Genomic DNA, 9,297 nt, shown 5'->3' on the forward strand with positions numbered 1-9,297 from the left:
TTAATATCGATAACGTGGGACGAAAACGTAAGAATTCACGTATATGCAAGTAACAGGGGTCAAAGAGAGAAGAATAATTGCGAGAGAAAATAATAAAAGTTGGCTCTGTGGCGCCCCCTCAAGCAGGTAGTTTACATTGACTCAATGGAAGACTTTTCACAACAAAAAAATCATCGTACAAAGTGACATTGGCCAAGGACATAGACCACATCAGGACATGTCAAAAATTATATTATGACCCCGCCCTAAACATTCAAAATCGTACCTCTTGAACTTCTGGCCCCTGATCCCCGAGTTTTCAATGAAAAGCCTCCAATTTTGGCCAACATGTCCCAAACCCATGTGGCTTTCAAAATCATCAATTACATTTTTTTTAAATTATTGGGCGTGGTCATGACAAGGCCGCAACTGAGAGGCCATTTCCAGCAAATTTCAAAGCCTCATATCTTTCACAGACTTTGTCGGATTGGAACAGACCCAATCCGGCGCGCGTGCACATTCCCCACCTGGACCTAATGCTGTGCACACGCAGCCGCTATCGCCAAAAATGCCTTTGAATTGGCTTGTAAGTGGCTTGTAAGTGGATTGTAAGTGGCTTGTAAGTGGCCCACCCATCCTCCGTGAAAATAGCGTTCTTTGCCTGTGAGCAGTTTCTCCTGAAATTCGTAAATTTTCCAAATTTCCCCCTTTATTCACAAAAGCTACAATTTTAGACTCGTGCATATTTATACTACCCCTGTGTCACCAAAAAACGTTATAATTTGGACGTTTTTGCCTCCAAATTCAGCTTTTTCTGGACTGTACAATCACAGGAAGTTCAGTTAGGCTGTTTCCTGTCTGTCTCTCTGTGTGTTCCTCGTACTATATGGGTCTCACCAAAATATTTCTTCAAATATCAAGTGTGCTGCAGGTCTGGAGGACCCTCAACAAATCTTTGGGCAGCCAGGGGAATCTACCCTAATTACAAAATGATTCAATATATTATTGCCCAAACTGTAATTACGTTTTTTGCAAATGCACAAGTGCGGTCTTTTATAGGATTAATGTAAAATCAGTTGTGACATTGACTTAGCTTGTGTAGCTCCATTAGTAGAGCACTGGTTTCCCATCCGTAAGATGGCTGGATCGATACCAGGCTTTAGTCTTTTTTTTTTTTTTTTTTTTTTAACTCGGCCCTTACTGGGAAGAACATGAATCGGTGCCTATGCTCCCACCCTCATTAAAAACGGGGAAGTTACCCCTCTTCTCCAGTGGCGTTCTGGGACCTAATTTCAGCCTGTGAATTTCGAGAAGCCTCGCCCTCGTCAGGCCCATGTTTGTATGGAATTATAGCTCAGTGATAGCGTCGTCATCTCAGTTGAAGGAGGTACCTAGTCCAAACATAGCCTTGACACTTTTCTAATGCATTCTCCTGTTACATGGCCGGTGCACACATTGTCTGAGCCTACAACACATGAGCGTGGGCTGTTTCATAAGATATTTAGTCAGTTTGGCTATTACATTTTGTATGTCATAGATAGATCATTGGGCTCCCAACCATAGGACTGCTGGTTCCATTCTGACCGTGCCTTTTTTTTTTTTTTTGAGCACCAACTCGGAAGAACATGAATCGGCAAACTATGGTCCCATCCTCATGAAAAACAGGGAAAGAACGCTTTCACCATATGCAGAACTAAAGAGAAAGAAATGGGGAGATAGTAGGGAAAGACATTTCTCCCCGATAATTTAGTGAAGAGCATCCCACATCAGGCACACGTAAGTATCAAGTTACAGCTCAGTGATAGTGTGCTGGTCTTTAGTGTAGGAGGTTGCCAGTTCAAATATGGCTTTGACACTTTTCTAGTGCTTTCTCTTTTCTTGCCAGTGCAAGAGTGAGGCCAGGTTGGGTGTGAGGCAGAGGCGAGAGCAGGTTTGGGCGAGAGCAAGCGGGGCGAGAGCAAGGGGGTGAGAGCCTTTAATTATCCTTGTTTTCGTCTCAGTTTTGTTGCTATTTTCCCACCTTTTTTTCCAGAAGCTTTTGGATTGGGGTAAAGCTGGAGAAAATGTGCTCGGTTCAGGTGGGAGTTAAGGGGTTAAAGTTGATCCATTTTGTCTCGTCAGAGCTGTAATCCAAACGTCCTCATTAATGCGTGTATTCATTACTTGGTATGAAAGCGACCCAGAAGTGCCACTCTCGGGTCGAAAGTCTCTTTAGGTCGACCTAACAAGAGCCAGAGTGAAAACGCCCTGAATCTCAGATAAAAGGCCCAAACTGTTTTACATCTAATTGGAATAATACACCTCACCATTTCACCTGGAAAGATGAAGATATTTTTATGTTTAAAATAAGCCTTAAGGGGATATTTCAGGATTTTTGACCTAGTTATCCAGAGTGTTGCTGATTTCTGGAGATATTTTTTTTGTAATTCATGCAGTTCCTTTATTTGAAGAGTTTCGTGGCGCTAGGCTAATGCAAGGCTAGTGCATGTCTATGGTATCAGCTAGCCTGCATTAAAAACAGTGTGACCCGCTCCACAGAGCACCTGAGGCAAATCACTGATAACACCAGACTAACCATATACATGTCTGTGTCCATAGAATAATTTTAACCATTTTGCATTTAACCCCTTAACTCCTACATGAACCGAGCACATTTTCTCCAGTTTGGCTTTACTTTTTTGAAAAAGCTGTGAAAATAGCAACAAAACTGAGACGAAAACAATGATGGAAATGTGACAAAGAAGTGACGAAAAATTGATGAAAAAGTGGCAAAAATGTCACAAGAAATAGACAAAAAAATGACAAAAAATGTACAAAATGTGACCAAAAAAATGACAAAAATCTGATAAAAATTTGACAAAAAAATGACCCAAAAAAAAAATGTGATTAAAAAAAAAAGACAAAAATGTGACAAAAAATGACCAAAAAAAAAATGATGGAAAAAAAATCCGATGACGTGAAGAAAAAGATCCTCTCGGTTCAGGCGGGAGTTAAGAGGTTAAAATGCTTTATATTTGAGCAGCATCAGCTTCGTGGTTGTATAAGCTACGCGGCGGCGGAGTGATCTGCTAGGAAATAGTCCCTCAAAATGTGATCATGTGATGCAGGTCAGTTATTTTCCAAAGATGACTCTATGGACACAGACATGTATATGGTTAGTCTGGTGTTATCAGTGATTTGCCTCAGGTGCTCTGTGGAGCGGGTCACACTGTTTTTAATGCAGGCTAGCTGATACCATAGACATGCACTAGCCTAGCACTAGCCTAGCGCCACGAAACTCTTCAAACATAAGAACTGCAGGAATTACAAAAAATAATATCTCCAGAAATCAGCAACACTCTGGATAACGAGGAAATGTCAAAAATCCTGAAATATCCCTTCAATTTTGCATGGGAAAATATAATGTGATGATTAACATAATAATTTACAGCAGGTTAAAATCAGCCCCAGGGTCTGGAGTCTGTTCTGCTCCTGAAGGCACAAGTCCCGTCTCTTATGTGGGAGAAGCTTCATGAAAATCTGAACTTTGATTAAACAGGTTATATCTAACACATCTAAAAGTAAAAACTTAACCCTGGAAAAGGTTATTTCACTTGAAGGAGAAGACCTTGTTTCTTTCCTTGTGGATATTCCTCGTGATCACATTGACATTGAGCACGAATCATCTTAATTTGACATTTTCATGACAGATTCTCCTGTAACGTGAGGCCGGTGGTTCAGATTGTCTCTGATTAAAACACGTGTAATTGAAAATCATTCGTGACTCGTCTGTTCCGCCGGGCAGCTCCGGTCGCTCTGTGATTGACCCGTTCATTAACCTGCAGTCTGCTACAAGGCGATCACGGTGACCTTTGACCCGGGGACAAAGACTCAGGAGGAGGACTAAAGGTTTAAATCAACAGTAAATCAGAGTAAATAGAAAGATCAGAATCTAAACCAAAAGGAACCGGGACTGAACCAGGCGAGGTCATTTAGAGAGAGTCTAGATCCTGGTGAGATGTTGAAATATAGTGTAGAAGGGCAGAGGGGTGAACTACTGAGCTGGATGTGGTGTAAATCCGGGGTTCACCCTGGTTTTGCTGTACTACAAATCGCTTTCTGGCATGGTAGATCTCCATGGAAACACAGCCTTAGTGAAAAAACCTGCTCTGGACCAGGTTTAGTCCCAGTTTGACCAATCAGAGGAGAGAGAATCCTCCACTTTGTCCCCTCCAAACCCTGCAGTGTGTGGAGTGGAGAGAGGGAAGAGGAGGAAGAGGAGGAAGAGGAAGATGGACCCAGATTTTAGATGACGACATGAACACATGAACACATACAGAAAAAATACAAGTTGTAATAAAGATTGTTCATGACATTCTCCTCAGGTGCAGCTCGGTTCAGACGTCGTTCATGGCTCTGTAGAAAACATTCGTCTTGAGTTTCGTGATAGATTTTGGTATTCAGATGAACTGTGTCTCTTCCGTGATTGGCCTCTCAGCGCCGACTCTTCCTGTTTCACATGAACGCCTCACAAATCCTCAGAGAAACCCAGGGTTAAAGGAACCGTGTTTCCAAACTGAGATATGTTCTTACCTGAGCTTAGACGAGTTCATGCGTAATCTTTATTTATATAGCGCTTTTCACAGACAGAGGTCACAAAGTGCTTTACAGTGGACACAACTAAAACAAACAGTAAAAGACAGTAAAAAAAATCTGTATTCAAAGAGGCTGCTCTATTTGCTCTCGAAGGCCTTTTTAAACAGATGAGTCTTAAGTTGCTTTTTAAAAGTCTCCACAGAATCGAGGAAACGCAATGACAGAGGAAGTTCATTCCAGAGACGGGGCGCGACGGCTTTGAAGGACCCGTCTCCTCTGGTTTTGTAAAGGGTCCGGGAACCATGAGCAGACCTCAGACTCTGAGCTGAAGTGTAGGGCTGGATCAGGTCAGTGATGTGAACTGGAGCCTATCCGTGAACGACTTCGACACCCCTGCCTTGCAATACAGTTCCCCTTTTTAGCCGCTTACATGGCAAAACATGGAAGAAGAAGAAGAAGATCTTTATTTATATTGCGCCTTTCACATATAGTCACAAAGCGCTTTACATGAGACAATTGTACGAAGAGCTTGGTTGCTTCTTCTTTCCCCCCGTCCATAGAGGAGAGGAGGAGAGGCTAAATGCTAACAACATCTTTGGTCTTTTTGCATGACTGAGGCAAGGCAAGTTTATTTGTAGAGCACAATTCATACACAAGGCAATTCAAAGTGCTTCACAGTTGCATAAATACAAGAAAACAAATGTCAGAGTCGAGGCCTGTCTCACATCCTCATGAAGACTGTTCCAGATTTTAGCTGCATGAAACTGAAACACAGCCTCACCGTGTTTAGTCCTGACTCTGGAACCACCAGGAGGCCCCTCCTTGAAGTTCCCAGGGCCCGAGATGGTTCATACAGCTCTAACATGTCAGAGATGTACTTTGAAACCATGAAAACAAGCAGAGCTGTTTTAAAGTCTATTCTCTGAGCGACAGGAAGCCAGTGCAGAGACCGGAGCACTGGACTAATATGGTCGTATTTCCTGGTTCTTGATGTTCTGCAGCCGTTACAGTATCTAACCTGCTGGAGACAAATGCATGGATAAGTCTCTCTAAGTCTGGTTTTGACACTATTCCTCTGATCTGAGCCATGTTTTTCAGATGGTAAAAAGCTGCAGATGTTATTGCTTTGATGTGGCTGTTTAAGTTCAGGTCTGAGTCCATGATCACTCCTAGATTTCTAAGCTGATTTTTTGGTTTTAGAGAGAGAGACTCTCTCTGAGTGCGCGCACAAAGACCAGACAGGTGCTCGTCTAAGCTCAGGTAAGAACATATCTCAGTATGGAAAAACCGTGGCCTGTTCCTTTAACTGAACCGGCTGAAATGAGTATAAAAAGTTGTCAATAAACAAGAAGTCCTTCAGTTCTACGACCCCTCGGTCACTCTCGTACTGGTCTGGACCGGTTTATTAATTCAAACTGGATTAAAACAGGATGAATCCTAACGTACTATAGCAGGGGAGTTTTGGCTGCAGCTGAGATTCAAGGACGGAGTTTACAAAGGCGTGTCCTTCAGCACCGAACGCTTCACTCTCCACAGAGACCAGATATTTGCACAAAACAAATCAATAAAAATCTTCTTAATTGGTTTATTGAGTGGATGAACTTTGGCGCTATGACCTTGGCAGGTAAAGAGGTCGTGAGGTGAAGATGGGAGAGGTGGATAGACTCTCTTGGGGAGGTGAAGAGGATTTGGAGAGGCTGAGGACTGAGGACTAAACCAGAAAAACCCTTTTGAATGCATTACTAGAGCGTAAATGATTTCATCTCTAATTTAACCTCTTAACTCCCGCCTGAACCGAGAGGATCTTTTTCCTCACGTCATCAGAATTTTTTTCATCATTTTTTTGTTGGGTATTCAACTCATTTTTGTAACTTTTTTTTGTCATTTTTTCTTCAATTTTTAATTACAATTTTGTCACATTTTTGTCATTTTTTGTCATTTTTTTTTGTATTTTTTTGACAATTTTTTAATCAATTTTTTGTCTTTTTTTGTCACATTTTGTCACATTTTTGTCACATTTTTGTCAATTTTTTTTGTCACATTTTTGTAATTTTTTTGTCAGATTTTTGTATTTTTTTGACAATTTTTTAATCCATTTTTTGTCTTTTTTTGTCAAATGTTTATCACATTTTTGTCATTTTTTTGTCACATTTTGTCATTTTTTCTTAATTTTTTTGTCAATTTCCTGTGACATTTTTGTGACATTTTTGCCACTTTTTCATCAATTTTTCATCACTTTTTTGTCAAATTCTTATCACATTTTTATCACATTTTTGTCACATTTTTGTCACATTTTTGTCAGTTTTTAATCAATTTTTTTTGTCTATTTTTGTCACATTTTTGTCACATTTTCGTAAAATTTTTTTGTCACATTTTGTCATTTTTTCTTCTTTTTTTTGTCAATTTCTTGTGACATTTTTGTGACATTTTTGCCACTTTTTCATCAATTTTTCGTCACTTTTTTGTCACATTTCCATCATTGTTTCAGTCTCAGTTTTGTTGCTATTTTCACAGCTTTTTTCCAGAAGCTTTTGGATTGGGGTAAAGCCAAACTGGAGAAAACGTGCTCAGTTCAGGTGGGAGTTAAGGGGTTAAATGATATAAAGTGTAACACTGCAGATGTTCACCAGGGCTACACCACAGTCTGTGAGCCTCCGCCTCACTGTAATCTCTAAACAAGTGTTCCCGCGAAGGCCAGGCTGCGTAACGAGTCTGTGCCGTGTCCTCTGGGGGAGATTTTAATGGCTCACGCTCCTCACACCTCCTTAACGTGATCCGGACCGAGCGCGTCCCGAGTCCGGCCTGTGGCTCTTCCACAGTCCCACGCGGAGAGGGAGAGCGGAGTCTTTTAATGAGGCGCCATTACAGACGTGAGAGGGAGGCGTGTCATGTGTGAGGAGGCGGTGCTTCTCGAAAAGGCTTTACCTGTTGGTACTTCTGAGCTCTGGTGATTCCCTGTGGAAGCTTTGTGTGCGGGTCACGTGGTCAAAAGAGGTGATGTTTCCGGTAAAAAACAAAACTCTGCTTTGGGCGGGGCACTGACGGGAAACCGGGACACATGGGAGAGAGCTCGTGGACAACTGGGACAAATTAAAGGGTTTTGGATGAATCCACTGGGACATGGGGCAGACGGCTCAGAGCTGGGACTGTGCTGGTGAAGTGGGACGTCTGGTCGCCCTACACCAGTGGTTCTCAACCTTTTAGAGCCGCGACCCCCATTATAACAGTTAATAAGGATCGTGACCCCCACCCGGATCAGACCATGGGAAAAACAGGGACATTAACCCCTTAACTCCCGCCTGAACCGAGCACAGTTTCTCCAGTTTGGCTTTACCCTAATCCAAAAGCTTCTGGAAAAAAGGTGTGAAAATAGTGACAAAACTGAGACGAAAACAATGATGGAAATGTGACAAAAAAGCGTCAAAAAATGGATGAAAAAGTGTCAATTTACGAAAAAAGAAATTACGAAAAAATGACAAAAATGTGACAAAAAATTGAAAAAAATGTGACAAAAAAATGACAAAAAATGACAAAAAATTGATAAAATATTGACGAAATAATAAAAAAAAAAAAGTGACACAAAAATGTGACAAAAAAATTACAAGAATTTGACAAAAAATTTACAAAAATGTGACAAAAAAAATGACGAAAAAATTACAAGAAATTGACAAAAAATTGACAAAAATGTGACAAAAAAATGATGGAAAAAAAATGTGATGACGTGAGGAAAAAGATCCTCTCGGTTCAAGCGGGAGTTAAGTGGTTAACCGATATAACTCTTAAAAAACAAAGAAAAAACAATGGCTAAAACAAAAATGAATTAAATCTAGAACAAATAATGGCACCCTGGTAAAACAGCATGTATGCTACCACACCAAAATAATAATATTCAAATATATATTTTATCTATATGCTCTGGCGACCCCCCAAATTTGTCTCAAGACCCCCTAGTGGGTCCTGACCCCCAGGTTGAGAACCCCTGCCCTACACTATGGAGAAACTTGCTACAGCAGCTTTGAAGAACACACACACTCAAAGAACAAGGTAAAAGTCATAATCGTAGCCTAAAGGTACAATGGATATAGAATTTTAAGGATTAAAAAGCAAAATAGAAATAGAAATGATGATTACTGTCAAAATGGAGGTGATTGTTACTGATAAAGTGACACTGATTGCATTAATTATACAGTCCTTCTTGCACTGAGGGTGTCTCAGTCGGCCACTGAAGGAGCTGCTCAGCCCCTCTTTGTCCCGTGCAGTCGGTGGGAGGTGTTGTCCATGACAGTTGTCTCATTTAAGAGATAACTGAAAGAACGGCTTTTCTGCCAACAAAGGTGTGACCATTAAGAGGCATTAGACAGGAACATGTTTTAAAATATTTGCAGGTACAGGTGTGTGAGTGGGAGGGACGAGGGGAGTGTCATACGAAAGAGACGCACTTTATGTATTGTGTAGTTGCCCGACCTTGGGCCAGATCTTGTGGTTCACGGCGCAGGCTGTAGAGCAGACGACTGCGCAGACGGGTGGAGCTCCTCACAATCTTCAGTGTCATACCTGGCGCAAAAAGTGGGCAGGACAGGAGGGGGGAACAGACTCGCATTGTGATGTTGTGGTGCCGCCCCCTCCCCATGCTTTCCCCAGACCTGCGGAAGGCGGTGTTTTGTGAGGGGGGGTTCTCTTGTACACGCGTAACATACATGATGCAGCGCAATGTTTAATGAAGATTAAAGAAATTAAAGTGTC

The sequence above is a fragment of the Gobius niger genome (genome assembly GCF_951799975.1).
Source record: "Gobius niger genome assembly, chromosome: 9".
NCBI classification, from domain to species: domain Eukaryota; kingdom Metazoa; phylum Chordata; class Actinopteri; order Gobiiformes; family Gobiidae; genus Gobius; species Gobius niger.